The sequence below is a fragment of the Cydia strobilella genome, chromosome 12 (genome assembly GCF_947568885.1).
Source record: "Cydia strobilella chromosome 12, ilCydStro3.1, whole genome shotgun sequence".
Taxonomy (NCBI): Eukaryota; Metazoa; Arthropoda; class Insecta; order Lepidoptera; family Tortricidae; genus Cydia; species Cydia strobilella.
The window spans coordinates 4134353-4156195 of record NC_086052.1 but is presented as its reverse complement, the minus strand read 5'-3'; positions in this window follow the sequence as shown (position 1 = coordinate 4156195).

Below are 21843 nucleotides of genomic sequence, written 5' to 3'. Positions count from 1 at the left end.
GAAAGAACTATACTACCCATTCCTACCTCAGCAGTACGTTTGATCTATGTCAGTTACCCGATTCTATATGACATGATTTAATTTATAACCAACTTCAAAAAGTTGGAGGTACATTAAAATTAATTACTTAATGATATAACCGATTGAGCTCAAAAATGAAGATTTTTCCTGAACGAAAAATCTAGTGGGTGTAATCCATGTAGCTAAGCTTGCTTCCAGCCCATAAAAACGGATCTATAAAACTATTTGCATATTAAAAGTTGTCATTCTTCGACAACCTCGTATCTCTCAAAAATTGATTCCTATACTCTACCCTATAGATATCATCATAAGGTTGCTTTTTGAGCAAAATGTTATAGTTACAAATAGCAACCCTGTTGTCTGCCAAATAGCTAATTACTATAGACCATTTCTTAAATCGCTGCCCCAATATTACAGGGTTCTATGTTTCACATTTATCGAACTCGAATTTGAACTTTATCATAGTGACATTAAGTCGAATTTCAACTATCTTGAAAATGTTACATAACCCTGTTATATTCGGGCAGCGAAATATCTTGTGAGACGCGCTAAAATAACTAGAGGTAGTTAACAATAAAATAAAGTGCACGTATAAAAGAAGTAAAGTATTCACATTCAGATATGCTTTCTTAGACTAGTTTAAAAGGTATGAGTGAGAGTATTCTGTATGTTACCTAGTTTATTTGCGATAAACCAGTTATAGTTCTTATCTTATGATATCTTTTATTTCAGATGGTCAGCATTAAAACTTGCGCCGGATAATATGACCGTCGTTAGGGATTTTACCTTTTACCTCAATTGCTCTGAAATTATTTTAATATTAAATTACTTCTGTCAATAATTTTCTCGTCAGATACCTCAGCTATCGATATCACGAGCTTTTTACATTTTGCTATGATGTGCAGATTAACATATTTCTACTCTAAGAACAAATTAAATAATTTTCTATGAAAATTATTTAATTATTTATTTCAGTTTAACATATTTCTGTTGCCGCTATAACAGGAAATACTAAAAACAGCAGACGTGTTTTTTTTTGCCGTTCATGCGCGAGTCCGACTCGCACTTGGCCGGGTTTTCATTATGATTGAGATCTGTATATACAATTTATAATTTTACTAAAAAATTAATTAACTTTTCGTGTAAAGTTGTCGTCAAAAGAATGAAAAAAGTACAAAAACGAAAGAGAATGCGACTGTCGACTGCAACTAGCACTCGTAATTCACAATTGTTCTTACGTTACAATTTGCACTAAATTTATCATACAATAAGGTTTGTATCGGAGATTATTATTCAAATCAAGCTGCATTAATCAATGCGTCGATAAAAGAAAATGAGTACTGCGAAGCTCCTGCGCAAGTAGTGCTGGGATGTAAAAGTTAAACATCGATATCGATGTCGTGGCCAGCGGCGGTAGCAAGGTCATACGAATTTTTATCGCCTGTCGTGCCATGCGTCACTTTGGCACTTACATATGTACTTGTTAGAACGAGACCTGCATTGTGAGACGATAAAGAGGCGACCAACTTAGCCCTACAGATCTTAGAATTGATCTATTTATGATGCGGCAATCGTTTCATGAAATGAACGGTTGGCCACATTATGAAAAGTCAAACCTAAGCTATCATATTACCATGTCATCAATTTTAAAATAGCATTATTTTCATGAAATGATCAAATCCTATGATTTGGCCACGATATTGATACTCGTATAGAAAGGATATTCGTTATATATATAAGAATCGTTTAGCGACAAACTCCAAAAGTAAATAAGTACATCGGCATTAGAGATGCGAATGAAAAAATACATACATGATAATTTCCATGCATTTTTTTAAGGTTTCGATCGGCGTATTCCATAAGTGATTTTCACTTAGCTAAGCCCAGTCAAATCAGCAATAACAAAGTGACATCATGAACGTCAAACGTTTGAAACGTCAGCTTAGACGGACACGAAACTTGATCATGTTAACCTCAAGGAAAACAATTTTTGATAATATCTCGTAAAAGCAAACCGATGCGAGCGAGCGAGCAATTCATGAGATCGCTCACTTTGTCGATATAGTGTATTTAGTTAGTTACATTTATTAAATATCTGTCGATAACTCCGTGTGACATCACTAAAAGCATCTCGCGTGAATCGTAGTGTGCGTGCGAGATAATGAAGTATCTGCACTAATATATTATAAAGTTCATTATAAACAATTATTTATTGTTAGCGCATGTTTATTAATAAGGAGAGCCGATAGCTACTGTGCATGTGTTTGTGATACTAGGGTTAGCAGCAATACACAGTTTCAATAAAGTCTTGTAATTATAATATAATGCATGCATAATAAGTAATAAGAAAATTAAATTGTTTAGATTATTGTAAATTAAAATGTGACATTGCAATGCCCTACCAGAGCCCATATGACTTAGTTATTATGAAAAAAAAATGAAAAATGAAAAAATGTTTTTTGGTTCCTTACAAGTAGTTTACAGCATGGGATGGGATCTTCTTTTATTTAAGCATTAGATATGCTTGTGACAGAAAACCCCGCTCTTCCGAAATCGCTAGGGTATAAACATGCATGGGCATGTTTGTGTCTTTAAATCTAGTATTTAACACTTAAATATTATGATTTGTACTCCACTATGGTTGCAATAAATAAAAGAATAAATGACTTATCCATATCGTTATACCTACTAACAAACAAACGTACTGCCATTGCCAATGAAAAGGGCCAATTCTGATGACAATCATGTTATTTTCTGCGAAGAATTTAAACGAAATGTTGTGAATTGTTATTCAAAACATAGATACCAGTAGTCATCAAATAAAGTATTTAAAACAATAAAAGACGGAAGTCATCAAATAAAGTATTTAAAACACGGAAAACAGACAGCTTGGATAACTCCTAACGTAAAACTGTTTTCCTTAGCAATAGGTAAAAAAAATATTGTAAAAAATAGAAAAAATTCTGCAGACATGCAGTTGTGACAACCCTGCCTTGCTTTAACTGTCAATGCGAACATGAAAGCACAAGCAGTCTGGTCAGGGTGGTGTTGCATGTTGTGATTGGATACAGAGAATACTGACCGTAAATCGTGTATTACGATGTTGCGTTACTTATGATGTGATGACGGATTACTCAAGATATTTGTGAAAAGTGGACCACAAAACCACACCAGAATTTAACCCCCTAGATAAAAAAAAATGTTATGTACAGGGTGGGCCAATGAAAAATGCATTTAAAAAAAAATCATAAATAATCAATTTTTATGTTTTTAAATAAAAATTATAATTAGAATTTGGGATAAAGAAATAAATTTTACGTTTTAAAAATTAAATCATCAAGATGTCGTCCGTAGCGGTTGCGGCACTCTTCCAGTCTTGCTTGTAAATTTTGAAAGACTTTCGTTAGAAGTTGCGGAGATATTGATTGGATTTCTTGACGAGTATTCTCCTTTAATTCTGCTGTGGTTGTCGGATTATTGGAGTACACTTTACTCTTCAAGTAACCCCACAAAAAGAAGTCTGCCGAAGTTAAGTCAGGGCTCCTGGGAGGCCAAGCAATGTCACCTCGCCTCGATATCAATTTTTGAGGAAACATTTCACGCAAAACTTGCAGGGTCACGTTACTTGTATGGCAGGTGGCCCCGTCTTGCTGAAACCATGTGTTGTTGTTGTAACCATACGATTCGTGAAGTTTCGGAGCCAGGAAATCTCTTAACACGAAAGTCTTAATCTCTTAGTCTTAAGTCTTAAAGAACAAGGCCTGATCAACGGGAAACATAAAAATAGGGTTGTTTGTTACAGAATTTTTTAAAAGCTATATGATCGAAATTCCCGACGAAGGTGGTGAAAAACTGGTGCGTCATTTTTGAGGCGCGCACAAAAAAAGTAAAGTGACAACCCTGGCTTGCTCCTTAACTGTCAATGCGAACATGATGGCACAAGCAGTCTGATTAGGTCGTGTTGTGATTGGATCTCTGATCATAGAAAGAAGATTCTCTATGATCTAGGGATTGGATACAGAGGGAAAAAAGCATCATTCATTCATTCATTCAACTGTAGTGTAAATCTTGTACTACTCGTATTGTCTTGCGTTGTATACCTCATTTTGTAAAAGGCTTGTGTAAAACTGGTTTCCTTATCGAACACATTGCTAGATCATCATCTTCCTCGTATTTGTCCTGGCTTTGAACCCGTGACCTCCGGATTGAAAGTCGCACGCTCTTACCGCTAGGCTACTATCGTCCATCACTTTTTTACAAAACCGAACACCTAATGGTACTTATTCCTTACAAAATTCTTATTAGCAAATACTTTTCTCCTTTTATATTTAGGTATATAGGTATAAGATCAGCTGAGTTACTCTTAGACCAAATGAAAGCCTGTTGAGCACTTCACCTTGTCTTAAACCCAATCCTAACTATCTCAAAGCGATAGTTATAAAACGAACCGGCTATCACCCGTTTAACCCCACTGAAGTGTGGTCCATTCGGAGCGCTCGATAAAAGATAAGTCAAAAAAAACCGTGCGCCACCCCTGGCCGGTGGAAAAAAACCGGACAAAAAATAGGCCCCGCTCGTAATTTAAACGTCGTACCAGTTGTCGATAACCGGTGGCACGGATCTATTTTTAACCGACTTCAAGATTTCAGAAGGAGGAGGTTCTCAATTCGGTTGTGTGTTTTTTTATGTTTGTTACTTCAGAACTCCGTCATTTCTGGACCGATTTTGATTTTGTAAGTATATACATACAGAATGGTCCCGTTTTTGTCAAAACCCAGTTCTGATGATGGGATCCATGAGGAAACGAGGGAACTCCTCAAATGTTAAAGGCATACATATAGTGATTTTAGTATTTACATCAACAAATCAAGCATTTACATTTAAAAAAGTGACGTTTGATGAAGTGGAACTGCTGATGATGACTAGAACGGAACTCTTCAATGACGCATAGTTCACGTTTGGCGATTCGTCCTCTTCGTTACGTTTGTTAAGCAAGTTAGGTTTTCAAGACACATTTTTGTCAAGCTCGAGTTCTGATATTGGGATCCACTCTCGCGTTTTGTACACATAATTAATTTCATTACCTTGCCTATAGCGATTTCATTATTTTACTTTTTTTCCGACGTTTCAGCTAGCTGTGGTCGCGGAAGACTGCTGCTTTTGCTGGGTCGTCAGTCTTCCGGTAATGACATTAATTAAGACCAGTGATGATCAGAGGGCCTACCGCAAACCACGTTTGACGTGTTGCCTCTCCGTCGCACTTGTAAATTGGTACGTAGGTGCGACAGGCGCGATTAGTGCAAAAGCTGGTGGTGAATGTCAGCATGTCAGCACAAGACCCGAGCCAAGTAACGTACCCTCCTGTTAAAAGTTACACTCCTAAACCACTAAACATGTCGTTTAAAAATCCACCATTCTAACTTTTCTAGTACGTGGCACATCACAAACGAACATGGCAGACAGACCGGGCCGTAGATTATTTAAAAAAAAGAATTAAAAAAAAGGTTGCGGAACGCAGTGCAGGGGTCAATATAATCCACATGTTTAATAGAGTAGCTTCGTGCTGTTGGTGAAATGATAGTGGTCATTGGATATATTGTATTTGGAGGGGGTAAAGGTGAATTTAGTTTGTCTTTGTTAGTGAAAGAGTTGATTTGTGCGCATTTGTTGTGGTATAATTTTGCGTTTTTGCAACGATTGTTCTGGTTAATAGATAAACAGTAGGGTAAAGGATAGAAATTGATTTAATATTTCTGAAGGTGCAAAGCTAGCATAGCATAGTACATATGACTTTTTATTTATTTTCGTCAACAATATGAAAGGAAGTCAGTATGATATTTATTTATTTTTTATTTTTTTTTCATTCAATCAGCACTAACAGCTAAACCTTACGTGCTAATTGGCATTATAATTAATACTTAATGGCTAACATGCATTAATTACTAAAAACAAAAAAAAGACATAGACATACAAATTGCATTGGTTGACTGGTAGAGAATGCCTTAAGGCATTAAGTCCGCCTTTTGTACCTTCATGTATTGTGCAATAAAGCTTAAATAAATAAATTTCATTAATAAACCGAAATCAATGTCATATACAAAACACATTTTTCATTTGTTACATAATTATTGCTATGAGTGCATTAAGAAAAAAAACAATTAAAACGAATTTCTAAATTAAATTAAATGTCAATTGTAGAATTTTAAATAATAGCCAATGTTAAATCACTCAATATTCGAAAAAAGCAATACTTGTTTATATGAAGGGTACACGGAAAGAACATGTCTAGTCACTTTTTTCGGAAAATGAAATTTTCATCTCAAAATGTAGAGCTCCTAATGAACTATTAGTTATGTCTTTTGCTACTGTATAATATATGTAACACAACTTTTTTTTAGTTAAAAAAGACCTGGTCACGGAATTACCATACATTTTGACGTTTCCAAATTTTAAAACCGCGATTACTCAAAATGTTACTAAAGTGACTAGACATGTTCTTTCCGTGTACCCTTCATATATAAACTTAGTTATTTAAAATTCCTAATATTATACATATCGATGATATTATATCATAAACTAAATGCTAAATGATGGAGCTAGTAGTGGTAACGATACTTTCAATATAGCGACAGGATGCAGCTAGGAACTTGGTCTCGGTTGTTAAGGGGCCTACTGACTATCAGTCCGCCGGACGATATCGGCCTGTCAGTTAGAACAAAAATTTGACAGTTCCGAACAACTGACCGGCCGATATCGTCCGGCGAACTGATAGTCAGTGGGCCCCTTTAAAAACATATCAAGCTGGTCATATTATATGTTACATACATGTCGCAGCCATTTGGTTAAATTAGCTGGCTAATTAGACGCCTAGGCCGTTTATTAAACGCCGACATTCAATTGATGCCTAGGCCGATTTAGTCAACCTTTAACATCATGGCGTATCAAAAGTCAGCCCTTTGAAAATTAATCATTCACTTAGTCAAGTGACTCAAATTTAACGTAAAAAATAAAACAAATAAATCATGAATTCATCAATGTCCAATTTAACTAGGCTAGTTGTTCTTCAGCCATTTCATTAGACGCCGGCGTTTAATGAACGGTCTAGGCATCTAATTAGCTGGCTAGTTTAATCAATTGGCTGCGACATATACATACGTTTAATGCGAAAAGGAATTTGTTTAAAATTTTCTATTCATAAATTTTATTTGTACTTAGTTTTCTGAAATGTTTTTAATTATCTTCTTATATAATATGACACCATAAAAAGTTTTAAGTGAAATTAGTTAATCCCTAGTTAAAACTTGTTTTCCGTATCTCCTTGGTCAAAACTGGTCAAATCAGATCCCTATATAAATTTAATTCCATAGCGTGACGAGCGTTCGCGTTTGCGTTATGTCTATTTCTGTATGGGATTTTGAACAGCGCGCCAAGCGGGACGTTTTGGAAACCCATACAAAAGTCATTATCGAATGAAATTTACACTAGGGTAAGTTTTTAATAGTTAAAACTAATTTTCTAAACGCCTTGGTGAAAACTAGTTTTAAGTGTTTTAACTACGATTTTTCAGTCAAAAATAGTTTTCGCAAAGTATCTTGGTGAAAATATATGTTAAATACGTAAATATTCATGCAAAAATATATGTTACGTAAGTTTCATGATCAAAGCATGTTTTAAAATAGGTAAGAGCGTAACTTCGATTGTAAGAAACCAGCTTTTTGCTGCTTTTTAGGGTTCCGTACCACAAGGGTAAAAACGGGACCCTAATACTAAGATTCCACTGTCCGTCTGTCCGTCTGTCTGCTGTCTGTCGGTCTCGCACTTGGCCGGTTTTTAGTATTTGTTGTGAATTGTGATAGCGGCAACAGAAATACATCGTCTGTGAAAATTTCAACTCTCTAGCTATCACGGTTAATGAGATACAGCCTGGTAACAGACAGACAGAGGACAGACGGACAGACGAACAGTGGAGTGTCAGAAATAGGGTCCCGTTTGTACCCTTTGGGTACGGAACCCTAAAAACAAGTCCAATGATATACACGCATCAGCTTTCATTTCTGATTTCTCTTCTTCTTCCTGCCCTTATCCCACGTTACGTGGGGTCGGCACAACATGTTTTTCTCTTCCATTCTCCTCTATCTTTCGTCACCTCAGCACTCACTCCTTTCTTTCTCATATCCTCTTTCACACAATCCATCCATCGCTTTTTGGGTCTACCATTCGCTCTCCGTCCATCAACATTCATCCCTAACATTCTTTTGCCTATATGGCAAAAGCCTTCATTTCTGATGCTAGTGTATTAAACAATATGATATAATATATATTCGTCCATGTCAACAGGTCATTCAATGAGACCAATAGAGGACGCGTGACGACCTTCGCGGTAACTCGGGATGCAGCTAATATGTCTTGCAGCGGCTCAGTTGATTCCCGTTTCGCACTTATATTCTGGTAAACCAATTTGTTTTAGAAAAAGGCATGAAATTCAAGATCGACCATTTGTCGTATATATTCAAATTCGTCGGTTTTAGCAGGTAGAGCGAGCGAAGAGCGAGCAAAGCCGCAGCGTCTCCATTTTAGCTAGGGCAAAAATTGCTTTCCTCTAATTTTACTATAAACGTTTTTTGGTAATTCAGTTTCAGAGTTGCGGATAGACTCGTGTATATAGTGTGTGTGTTTTATCACGGACATAAATATGTTTCTAATTTATGAGTAAAATAATATATTTATTTATTTAATCTTTATTGCACAAAATAAATACTTATCGTACAAAAGGTGGACTTAATGCCAAAAGCATTCTCTACCAGTCAACCTTAGGGCAAAGCAGAGATTGTGGGCGGTGCTACTAAATTGTGTGGAATTAAAGGCTTTTTTATTTTTATTTTTATTTTATTTTATTTTATGATCATACAGAACGGCCACGCACCGCACCGCCCCGTTTCGAATTACCTTGCCCCGCGATAGCAGATTGACGACCTTTTGCCGACCGCTCAGTACTGCTTTTAGGCAACTTACTCACACAATGACGCATGCCGTGTGTACAGACGTGCCGTTCACACATAGAAACTCAAGTGATTTTTGATGTATAGCGTGTACGCCCTGTGGCTGTGGCCCTTTGTGGCTACCACCAGTTTGGCACTGAAATAAACGCTATCGAGAACGTAACTTACTTTCTATGCATCTCGCTCGTACTCGCATATTAGTGCGAGCGAGATGTATAAAAAGTAAATTATGTAGACGTTAGCGTAGGTATATCTCAGTTTTGACACGGTCAGTGACTCATGGTACTAGTACTTGTGCTATGTAATAAGAGCAATAGAGGACATATAACGGGCTCGGTTACTCGGGATGCACATCACAAAAATAAATGCCCTCGCCGGGATTTGAACCCAGACTCAGGACCATCGGCTTCGTAGGCAGGATCACTAGCCACTAGGACTAGGCCAGACATATTTACCTAGATTTGTGTTGTCGGAATATAGAAAAAACATTCCTTTGTATTTCACAGCCGCCACCAGATTTTTCCCTACCGGTTATCTTAAAACCACCTAACAATCTATAATCCAAAATATCTGTGGTCATATCTGCGGTCCAAAACTAACTCGAATATCTTATCTTATATTATTTTATCTTATCTTATCTTATCTTATCTTATCTTATCTTATCTTATCTTGTGGTTTTCGGGGGCCCTTGCTTTTGTGACTCCGTCCGCAACTCAAGAGCTTTTCTCACCATCTCCATGTGCCGGATGATGGAGGAACTCGAATATCACTACATAGTATAAAACAAAGTCGCTTCCTGCTGTCTGTCTGTCCCTATGTATGCTTAGATCTTTAAAACTACGCAACGGATTTTGATTCGATTTTTAATAGATAGAGTGATTCAAGAGGAAGTTTCATATGTATTACATTAGCCTTGCACCCGTGCGAAGCCGGGGCGGGTCGCTAGTAAATACTAAAAACACTTGATATTCCTAGATACTTATTTAAAAGTCTTGGACAATGTGGACCATAGAAGTAGTATTGCTATCAGATATATCAGAGCAACCTAGGTGCTCAAAAATATCTACACACACTACCTCCTTAACAATAGAGGCGTGTTCAGATATTTGTGAGCACCTTGGCCTGATCTGTACACAAGCATTAAGCCCCACCCACTTAACACAAAACAAAACAGCCAAGCCGGCAACACACCATTCCATACATAATGTATGAACTTAAAGAAATGCAATGAAATAAAATCATCTCCCTATTGTAGATAAACGGGCCATTTCCACCCACAATTGGATGATTGTGACTATTGTGACTATGTTTAGAGATCCTGCGACTAATGCCAGGATAGGTGCGCTAGGTCTATTGGCCACTTATAATGTATTATGGGTCACTTGCGAGATATTAGATGTATGCAATTTTGTTCTTATTATGATGTTGCAAAGACTCAAAGAGGCGAATTGAACGAATCTATACAACTCTATACTAATATTATAAAATACGAAAGTAATTCGGTCTGTCTGGTGTCTGGGGACCTGGGGGTTTTCTAAAATAAATATTGAAAAACCTGATCCTTTTAAATCTGGTCATGCTTGGGCTCGTTCTGCTCAGAATCGTCAGCATTCTCCATTAAGAAAAAAAAACCGACTTCAATGGGGGATGCCGCTGAAAGTTCACTTATTGTTGATGGTGCACTCTTAGATTTCAGACAATGAAATGAAAAAGACAGCATCTTTTGCCTAATTATGTAGAAAAGGAGGTAAAACCACCCATTTTTCTAGTAGCATTTCGTTTTTGTAAGGGTCGCAGTTCTAACCTAACCTAACCTACTTTTCTGATAGCATTTCGTTTCTGTAAGGGTCACAGCTCTAACCTAACCTAACCTACTTTTCTGATAGCAGTTCTGTTCTGTGAGAATCGCAGTTCAAAACCCACCCACCCACCTAACCCATTCACAACTATTACTAAGACTCCGCTGTCCATCTGTCCGTCTGTCTGTCACCAGGCTGTATCTCATGAACCGTGATAACTAGACAGTTGAAATTGTCATAGATGATGTATTTCTGTTGCCGCTATAACAACAAATACTAAAAAGTACGGAACCCTCAGTGCGCGAGTCCGACTCGCACTTGGCCGGTTTTTTATAGCTATTGTTTCACATTTTGAGAAACAAATTGTCCGTAAACACGACAAATGTCATGTTTGTCTTGAGACAATGGTCGAGTACCAAAGGCGTTGCAAAAGCTTAAGAAGAAACGCCGCGGGCGATCGCTTGTCTATGCTCTGCCGCTGTGACCTATTTTAATACTTAATATGCAAACTACTACGACATCTTCAGATAAAACTAGACATTTTCATGTCAGATAGGTTCATTTTTAGGCAATAGTTATTCGTTTTACAAGGGGGCAAAGTTGTGCGTTCCGAGGGTTTTAAGGCCTCGTTATACAAACTTTGTCTCCGAGTGAAATATTTTATTAAAAACATATTGCACTGCAAATATTGACGTCTGATCAGCCGAAATATACATATATGTAAAATAGCTTCTCTTTGAGTCTTGGTCTTGTGGTAAAACTTGTTCAGTATGACCGACTGGCGACTAGTATATTAACAAAACTACATACTCGTATTAAGAATCATACGAACCCACCGGCTGCTAAAAGTTTGTATAGCTGTTGGCTTCAGTAGTGGAGTAGGAAAACTTTACTCTTATTTCTTTTAGAGTACATAATAAAAGCAGCATTTATTACTTTTACCTAACTACGTACGTACAAGCTATTTTAAATACTAAGTTAACATTATGATACACTAAAAACTCTTGGACATTTACCAGGAGATATAGAACAAAGAGCATAAGGCTTAAAAAAGTTGTACAAAACACTGCTAAAAACTATTATGGCAAAAGGACTAATTTGTTTTTGATACCAAAATTGTATAACGAAATTGACTACCTAAGGGAAGAAAATAAATGTAGTATGGCTGAATTAAAAAATGAGTTTAAAAAAACGTTATTGGAAAAGACACCCTAATATTAAAACTGTAAACTATATTTGAATATACCTTAATTAGTTGTTAAAATAGTTTAAAAGGTGTAGTGACAATTAAACAAAAAGATAAAATAATATATCTTTTTTTAATAGTCATGATAAACTATCGCCATGCATGTTCGCTTTTCGGATAGTATCTAAGTTTAAGTTTAGTTTAAGTTTAAGTTTAGTTTTTTAAGTGCATAAATGCTTAAAATGTAAAAATGAGCGCTATCTCGCCAACAAACTGCAATCGCAGTTTGGCGAGGAATATAATTATAAGAAAATTGTTGTGATGTACATTGAGATAAATAAAATTAAACAAAGTACATAATAAAAGCAACATTTGTTACCTACCTAAATACGTAGGTACAAGCTATTTTAAATACTAAGTAAACTTGGACATTTAGCAAACAAAGTTTTTAAGGAAAATTTAAGAACAAAACAACATTTTCTAATGCCATGGACTCTGTTTGTAATACACTTCTTATCGTGCATTTCATCGCGACAGCACAACCACTTAACTCTACACGAAGACAACAAAGAAAAAATAATAATGACGCACAAAGCTCTTTATTTCACACAATTACTACAATATGTGGAGACGACTCCCTAAGCACATTCATATTAAGCCACTAGGTTTTTAATACAACCCCAGAGTATTATTACACGTGTTTCATACATTTATGAACTGGCAGTTAGCAAAAATGACAAATAGTATATTTTTTAATCTGTGGCGTCGTTAAAAATTGGTGAGCGCAATGTAGAAGCGTTCCGAGTGAAGCGCAGTAGAAAAGTAGTGAAAAACAGGCGCCTAGTGTCAAGTGTAAATCGCCTTGTTAATTTCGCCGGCCCTGCGGCGAATTTCGCAGAGGACGCATTGTGTAGCCGGCTTTATGTCGCGTCTTCCCGTTGTCTGACTTGTCTGTACACGGCTTTAATTGCGCGCGTCATTGGCGCGCTTTTTGAAAAAAGAATGACGTGTAATTAACGCGCGAATATGGAACGTGACAACGCGTTCTGAGGGAGCGCTTTTTTAATTTTTTAATTAGGAAAGGGTTTCGGTTTTGTTTTGTTCGGCTGATTTGTAAGTAGGTTAGAATGAGTGACGACCGGTTTGTTATTGCAAGTGCAGTTACGGAGCGCTTAGGTTTAAAACATGAGCTCGGTTTAATTAATTCCGTCCAGTAAGGAGATATTCTGATACTAAATTACAGGAACATTTTAGAAAGGCATTCGGTAGACATAACGTAAAATGGTGTAATATTAAGTCCGCCATTTGTACATAATTTTTATGTTTTGTGCAATAAAGTTTAAATAAAATAAAAAAAAAGCTTGTTAATTAGTCCATCATTGTATGCTGACTTAAGTTATTTACTAAAATGTATTTATTGATTACAGGCAAAAAATAAGTAGTAACAGTAGTCTTAAAACGTGCAAAACTTGACGGGTATCTCATCGAACCGATGAAGAAATAACCGTTTTAAAATTACCGAATAACTAAATTTAATAACCTTTATTTATCAGAATGTTTCTGATTATACTTACAATTTGTGTCAGCACATTATTTGTAATATTTGCCAGCCGAACAGCCAGAAAAAGCCACAAAAACACATCTACTATTCACACGCCATTAAAAACATAATTATAGCACTTCCTACCGAAAAATCCAGAATCCAGGACAATCGCTGGCCGAAAAAAACGATGATACATGATCCTCGCCTCGCGCGCTTTTTTTTATTAAAAAATCACATTAACGACTGGCTGGTGATAAATAATACGCTCCTTATTCAAATTTTTGTTTTTGTTTTACCCCCGGTTATAAATGAGCTTATTTGAAACGATAGGGTGAGATAAAACGGCCGATTATGAACATGGAATACCTATATACGTGTACAGGTTGATTTATAAGCGTTAAAAATGATGCGATGTTTTTAATTTGCACATCACGCGAGCTAGAGTTAGATTTATGTTTACGTCCACGTTATCTGTGGTGAATTATAAGGTTTTTAGGAACTTGTGTTAATTTGTAACTAAATTACAAAATGTAAAAACTTGAAAATTGGTTTTCAGGTGCACCCAGATTCAATTGTATCACGGATTACTAGATAATGCATGTTTAAAGACTATTTAAAACATGTTATCGACTTCATAACAATTGCAGTTTTTTTTACAATTATAAAATATGATATAAACAAAACAGTAGGTAACCTGAAACAGGTACGAATTAAGTGACGCGACATACGAAAAAAAGTTGAAATCATTCCTTGCAGAAAAAGCATACCACTCAGCCACAGAATTCCTAGATGATATTTTTCATAAGTAATTAATATAATTTTGATATACCGCTATTATAAGGCTTGTTTATGTTCCAAAGTTAGAACGTAAGTAAACTTATTAATACTTAGCTTAAGAAAATGTTTGCAACACCCTTCTGGGGTCCATGTGATACTTATATACTCTGTATTTTTTTGTAACAACTTTTTACCATGGTGCAATAAACGATATTATGATTATGATTAAGTATGTACAGTCAAGTGTAAAAATATAGGTGCACACATTATACTCAAAAATATGTCCCATAGCTCTTATGTCAGCTAATTAAGAACTATGGGACATATTTTTGAGCAAGTTATATGCACCCATATTTTTACACTTGATTGTACCTACTAATAATTTAAAGGTAATGTAGGTAATAAAACCATTTCGAAACGAAACGCTATTGTCTCTCTATCACTCTTCTATATTAGTGCTATAGAGATAGATAGCGTTTCGTTTCTTTTCTCTGCGAACTATTGTCATATTGGCTAGCGAAAAATAGATTTCATAAAAAAATTGAATTCTCTTATAATCATTAAAAATCGCACTTAAACTATCGTGAGACATATTTCAAAATATTTATCAGTACGGTTTTTTACTCACTATTATTTTTAGTCGCTTTTGGCGACATGTTTCGGATTCTTTGGGAATCCATCCTCAGGCACGAGTGTCCGCGGCGGTTGTTCGTCGTGCACTGCCCGCGCCGCCCGCCTCGTCGCTCGTTGCGCACGCGCTGATGGGGCGGGGGCGGGGGGCGCGGGGCAGTCCGCAGATGGAGTCGTCAAGTGAAGGTCTGGTAGGGCGGCTGTATCGAACGAAGTCAAGCACACTGCACTCACTATGTCCCCGCGATCGTCACAACACACTTGCCGCTTGACCCTAGGTATTATAGGCTTCCATGCAGGTGGCAACATCCAGCCTCCGTCCCGATTGAAATTAGGGCGGCGTGAAATTTCAATCGCCTCGCGAATCTTACGCGGCACAAAACATTTCTCCCGTACCAGTAATCTCGCTTTATCGAAACGAATGAAATGGGACGCGCCTATATCGTTCGCATGCTCTGCCACAGCTGAGTTCCTGGTGTCCATGTTCTTTACGCTGCGTATGTGTTCCGACAACCTAGTGGAGACATTCCTTCCGGTCTCACCGACATACGCCCTACCACAATCGCAAGGTATCTCGTATACCCCCGGGCTCCCCAGCGGGTCCTTGTCCTTTGGAGAGCGCAGCAACTGCCTGACTTTGGTATGGGGTCGGAAGATTGTCCTAATGCTCAAACTTCGGCGTAATAGGCGTCCAATTCTATCCGTTATCCCCTTAATAAAAGGCAAGACGACAGGTGCTCTCTCGACCGTTTGTACTTGCCTTAATGTTCACTTGACGACTCCATCTGCGGACTGCCCCGCGCCCCCCGCCCCCGCCCCATCAGCGCGTGCGCAACGAGCGACGAGGCGGGCGGCGCGGGCAGTGCACGACGAACAACCGCCGCGGACACTCGTGCCTGAGGATGGATTCCCAAAGAATCCGAAACATGTCGCCAAAAGCGACTAAAAATAATAGTGAGTAAAAAACCGTACTGATAAATATTTTGAAATATGTCTCACGATAGTTTAAGTGCGATTATTGCAAACCTTTACGGTGAGGTATGGCAAACGCGAGTGAAACGGTTCGCGGCTCTAAGAATAAAACGTAACAAACTCGAGTGTGGTCTACAATATGTGATACAGTGCCGGGATCATGGTGTTATACCGAAATTTGCGCGTATCCAAGTTGTGAAGTGCATCCGGGATTACGAAACGTTCTTCAAAACAACGAATTATAAACTCATGGTGAGGGTAGTTCGGGATTATCGTCGTAAAATATCGAACGTAAACAAGGAGCTGTTCGGTTTACATATCGGCCTGTCTCAGTGTTTACGTGCGGATATATGGGAGAAAATTGACGCTATGACATTCAGCAGGGCGGAGTACGTCAGAGCAAATACGATAAACACACACCGTAGTAAATTCGAGCGCCTGATCAAAACACAGAGCAAATTCGAGAATACGTCGCGGACAAATGAGGCTAGTGGCAGGAGTGTTGTTAACCTGTCGCAACAATCATTAACGGCCGATATGTGTAGTGTGTTGTCCAAAGGCCTAAATTTCGCTTTGACTCCGTCGTCTCTTCCTGTTGAGACCATCGTGGCCAGCATAGAGGACGCTATCATACGCAATAGAGTGCCGAATAGGGAAGCTGAGTGCCTCCGACAGGATGTATCTTCGCTGTTGCGACGAAGTAAGCTGCCTAAGCCCAACATCAGTAAGCAAGAGAAATTAGCACTCTCAGTACTGCGAAAGAATGAGGATATTCTGGTGTTGCCGGCGGATAAGGGGAATGCTACTGTAGTCGTGGACACAGTGGTCTACGAGGAGAAGGTTACACAGCTAGTAGGAGATCCAAACACTTATAAGAAAGTATCGTATAACCCTACAGCGCGTGTAACATCGAGGCTCAACAGTTTAGTCGGTGCGATATCGGCCAAGGATCAGACTAAAATGCTGCGTCAGTTAAACCCCACCACCCCAAAGATTTATGGGCTACCTAAGATCCATAAAAACGACTGGCCCCTGAGACCCATTGTGAGCCAGATAGATTCACCCACGTACAAGGCGTCCCGTTTCTTGTCGGGACTCTTGCAACCTCTAACGGGTAAAACGTCCAGTTTCGTACGAAACTCTACACATTTTGTGCAGCTACTTGAAGGCGTTACGTTGCAAGAGGACGAGTTGATGGTGAGTTTCGATGTAGCCTCCTTATTTACGAATGTGCCGGTAGCGGAAACGATTGAGATTATAAAACGAATGGCAAGCCGCGACGACTCACTCGCCGAGTACATGAGGCTGATCGAGTTTTGCCTCACCAGTGGATACTTTGTGTGGCGGGGGGAACACTACCTGCAAATAGAAGGGGTAGCAATGGGTTCTCCGATAGCACCAGTGGTGGCCAATATTTTTATGGAGGATTTTGAGCAAAGGGCTTTGGAGAGTTGCCCACATAGACCCAGACTGTGGCTGCGATATGTGGACGACGTGTTTGCTGTGGTGCCACACAAGGATCTGGACCCGTTACTCGAACATCTGAACGCGCGGCATGCCAAGATTAAGTTCACCATTGAGAGGGAGTGCAATGGGGCACTCCCGTTTCTGGATGTCTTGGTGCAGCGGGACGAGCATGGCCGGTTGACTCATAAAGTGTATCGGAAGCCCACACACACTGAGCGGTACCTGCAAGCTGACTCACACCATCACCCCGCACATTTGTCTTCGGTTCCACGCGCGCTCATCAATAGGGCTTTACGGCTATGTGACCCGCAGTACGTGCAAGACGAGCTGCAGCATGTAAGGCAGGTATTAGAGAGCAATGGGTACAATTGGAGACAGAGTCAGCGAGCAGCAAGTACGGGTACATTAAGGCAAGTACAAACGGTCGAGAGAGCACCTGTCGTCTTGCCTTTTATTAAGGGGATAACGGATAGAATTGGACGCCTATTACGCCGAAGTTTGAGCATTAGGACAATCTTCCGACCCCATACCAAAGTCAGGCAGTTGCTGCGCTCTCCAAAGGACAAGGACCCGCTGGGGAGCCCGGGGGTATACGAGATACCTTGCGATTGTGGTAGGGCGTATGTCGGTGAGACCGGAAGGAATGTCTCCACTAGGTTGTCGGAACACATACGCAGCGTAAAGAACATGGACACCAGGAACTCAGCTGTGGCAGAGCATGCGAACGATATAGGCGCGTCCCATTTCATTCGTTTCGATAAAGCGAGATTACTGGTACGGGAGAAATGTTTTGTGCCGCGTAAGATTCGCGAGGCGATTGAAATTTCACGCCGCCCTAATTTCAATCGGGACGGAGGCTGGATGTTGCCACCTGCATGGAAGCCTATAATACCTAGGGTCAAGCGGCAAGTGTGTTGTGACGATCGCGGGGACATAGTGAGTGCAGTGTGCTTGACTTCGTTCGATACAGCCGCCCTACCAGACCTTCACTTGACGACTCCATCTGCGGACTGCCCCGCGCCCCCCGCCCCCGCCCCATCAGCGCGTGCGCAACGAGCGACGAGGCGGGCGGCGCGGGCAGTGCACGACGAACAACCGCCGCGGACACTCGTGCCTGAGGATGGATTCCCAAAGAATCCGAAACATGTCGCCAAAAGCGACTAAAAATAATAGTGAGTAAAAAACCGTACTGATAAATAATCATTAAAAATTCGAAAAAATAGCAACAAATTGTATCAAAATATTTTCAATAATGTTAATATCCAGAGAGGAAAATGAGGACTACGTTTGTATGAAAAGGCGTTAAGTCCGCCATTTGTGTAAATTTGTGCAATAAAGTTTAAATAAATAAATAATAAAAGGCGATTACGCGCGGGTCCTCCACTTTCGTCTTAAAAAGCCGTTTCCTTATAGACATTTTAGATAAGACGTTGAAGTTACAAGCAATACTATCACTGAAACCAATGGCCTCCTCAGATGAATTCCATTGTCAAGGCATAAACACCACTGAACTTACACAATTATGCAAATTTTATGTTACCCCTAATTGCTAACTTATTTAAAGAGGTTTCTGTTAATTTCCTCCCCTTGGCGCACCCTTTGTGAAGAAAAAGATTTTCTTTTTCAAATTGCATATAAATGTTGTTACGGAGGAATTATCGATGGGGTGGAATTCTAATTAAACTCAATTTTGCGACATTTGCAAACAAAAATACAAAATTTATTATGTAAATAAACTAATTAGTCTATAGAGGAACTTTAAGAGATTGATTTATATGTTCTTTGTTTCTTGTCACAGTTACAAACATTGTAAAATCCGCTATACCTCTTGCGTTGAAAATAAAACACAAATTCAAAAACCGAACGCACCTCCGAACAAACATTCTAAATTCAAAATCGCAAACTATCGAATTAACCGAAAGGAGGCGTTCTAAGGTCAGGGGTAGACAACCACCCGCCTCCCTTGATCATTTATAATGCCAAAATGTTTTAATTAAGATGCTGTAAAATGTAATTTACATGCAAATTCGGTTTATGTTAATGCGCCGCGTATATCTGTTTGGGTGCGTGCTATCTAATTTTGCGACAGTGTGTACCGTCATTATCTTGCTTCTAATGAGAAATCTGGCAACGGCTTGATGTTTGCATAATTAAACTTGCGGTTGGGAACGTTCGTTTTGATTGTTTCCATGATAAAGTACACGCTGAAGGGGGTTACGCGCACTGCCATTTTGTGGGCGACGCTTTGATAAAAGTTCGATAGTTTTAATGCCAGAGCGGCGGTAACATGGTAGCGTGTTTATCGCCTGTCGTGTCCTTACATACTTGTTAGAACGTGACAAGTATAGTGACAGGCGATAAAAACGCAATTATGCTAAAGCCGCGCACCTCGTGGTTTGTTCTCGATTTGCATGAACGCTTTACTTAGCGATGTTAAAGAAAGAAAGAGATATTAATAAATATGTCCATGTGTATGTTATACGATGGTAAGATAAATCTCTTTTGCGTTGAGTAATAAGATGCATTGGAATTACTTCGAAAGCGGGGTAATTTTGAAAATGGCAAATATCTATAAAACCAGAAGCGTTTCAGGTCATTCTCAAAAATATGTCTGCCGCCGCGCCTATAATTACCGCGACCCATAAAAAATGTATTTTTATAGTCGTGGCATTTAGACGCAACCGCAGACATATTTTCAGAGAATGACCCCTCATACTTTAGCAACACTTACCAAGGCATCTTACAATAGAAAGTGCTTTTAGTTTAGTGTATACTAGCTATTTTCAAAATTCGAAGTTATCCCAATGCACATGCAGATTTGTCATTTTTTATTTATTTTGCTTGTCTAAAAATATTCTTAAGTACTTAATATTCGATTTTATGGATATTTTGTACGACAGGCGAGTGTAAGACCTAATGTTTCTCGGAGAAATGTTATCATTAACATTAACTGTATCGACTAGTAGAATAAAATACTTAGATGGTGTTTATTTTTTGGAATTTTTAGTCGGTTCGATTCCCGGCGAGACAAGCGAATGTAAAAAAATCTTTGAATGCAGTTTTGTTTCCTTTTAAAATTAAAAGAATGTTTCCTTTAAGGCTTCAAGGCAACGCGGCGAGCGTGATGGGCTCCTTTGCATCTGGAGGGGCGCGGGGCGCATTTTGTGAATAGTTTTTGTGTTTGTTAGGTTTTAGTTTAGGTTAAGATCTTTGTAATGTTTTATTTTGTATGACATGTGTGTTATAACTTGTAATTACTAACTAATAAATAACAGGTTTAAGGTTTTAAGGTACTTTCCCTCCCCAGGGCCCATACATTTTTACCACACTGTAGAATGTAAGAATGTGGCGCAACTTAGCAAAAATACGTACTTATTCATACCCTTATCTAATTTTGTATTTAAACTAAATTAACATTTTAATTTTCCTTGCTATTTTACCATAAATCTAAGATTCAAAAGCACTCGTCTCAACTCTAAAATAAAGTAATAAACAAGCACTTTAATTAAACGAAAACCTAAACAATCCCGCTAATTTATACTAATAAAGCGTTATAGCTTATACAAATGTATAAATATAGCCGTTTTTTCCGGCAACCCTTCCAGATTGAATTCGGCTAAATAAACTGAATTATATGCTACTTAAATGAGTGTCAAGCCCCACCCGAGGGCCACTCGCTTCTTCTCACCCCTCTTCTGAGATTGGGTAAGGGAAGAAAAGTACAGAAGTCATTTTTAGGAAAAAACTTACCACACTTTTAATAAAAAAACTTCCGTGAGACACAGACAATATTAAATATATTGAAACGGGTCACTCACGTATTTTATGTCGATGATTGCTCGATATTTTTACTACACTTGTTCGAAAAACTCTCTTAACTTTTTTACATCAGTGTGTAAAGTTGTGTTTTATCCTCTACAGTTCAAGTTCAGTAGATGTAATTGTCGAGCTGTTTCCTTACTTTAAGATTGAATTCGGTTAAATAAACTGAATTATATGCTACTTAATTAAGTGTCAAGCAACACTCGCTTCTTCTCACCCCTCTTCTGAGATTGAGCAAGGGAAGAAAAGTATAAAAGTCATTTTTAGAGGAAAAAAAACACCACTCCCGTTTAGAAAGGCTTTCTTTATTATTTATTCTTTAATGCCTGCATTGCATCCTCAACATCCTCTAGCTAGAGTGGCATATATACTATGTATACCACGTATACATTATGTCCTAGCTTCAATTTAAATGGAATTTGTAATGTTTTAGACCTAGTATTATATTATGTAAGTTTGAACTGGCCTCCGTTAATCGAAACGTGAACATTATGGCAAAGATTGGTAAACCATACCTATTGTTATGTGTGTTCTTTTAGAAATAGATTAAAATCAATATCAAAAATATAAAACAATCCATCCGAATATGAAAAGGTTTCTTAGCCCTGAACAAATCAATTCAATACA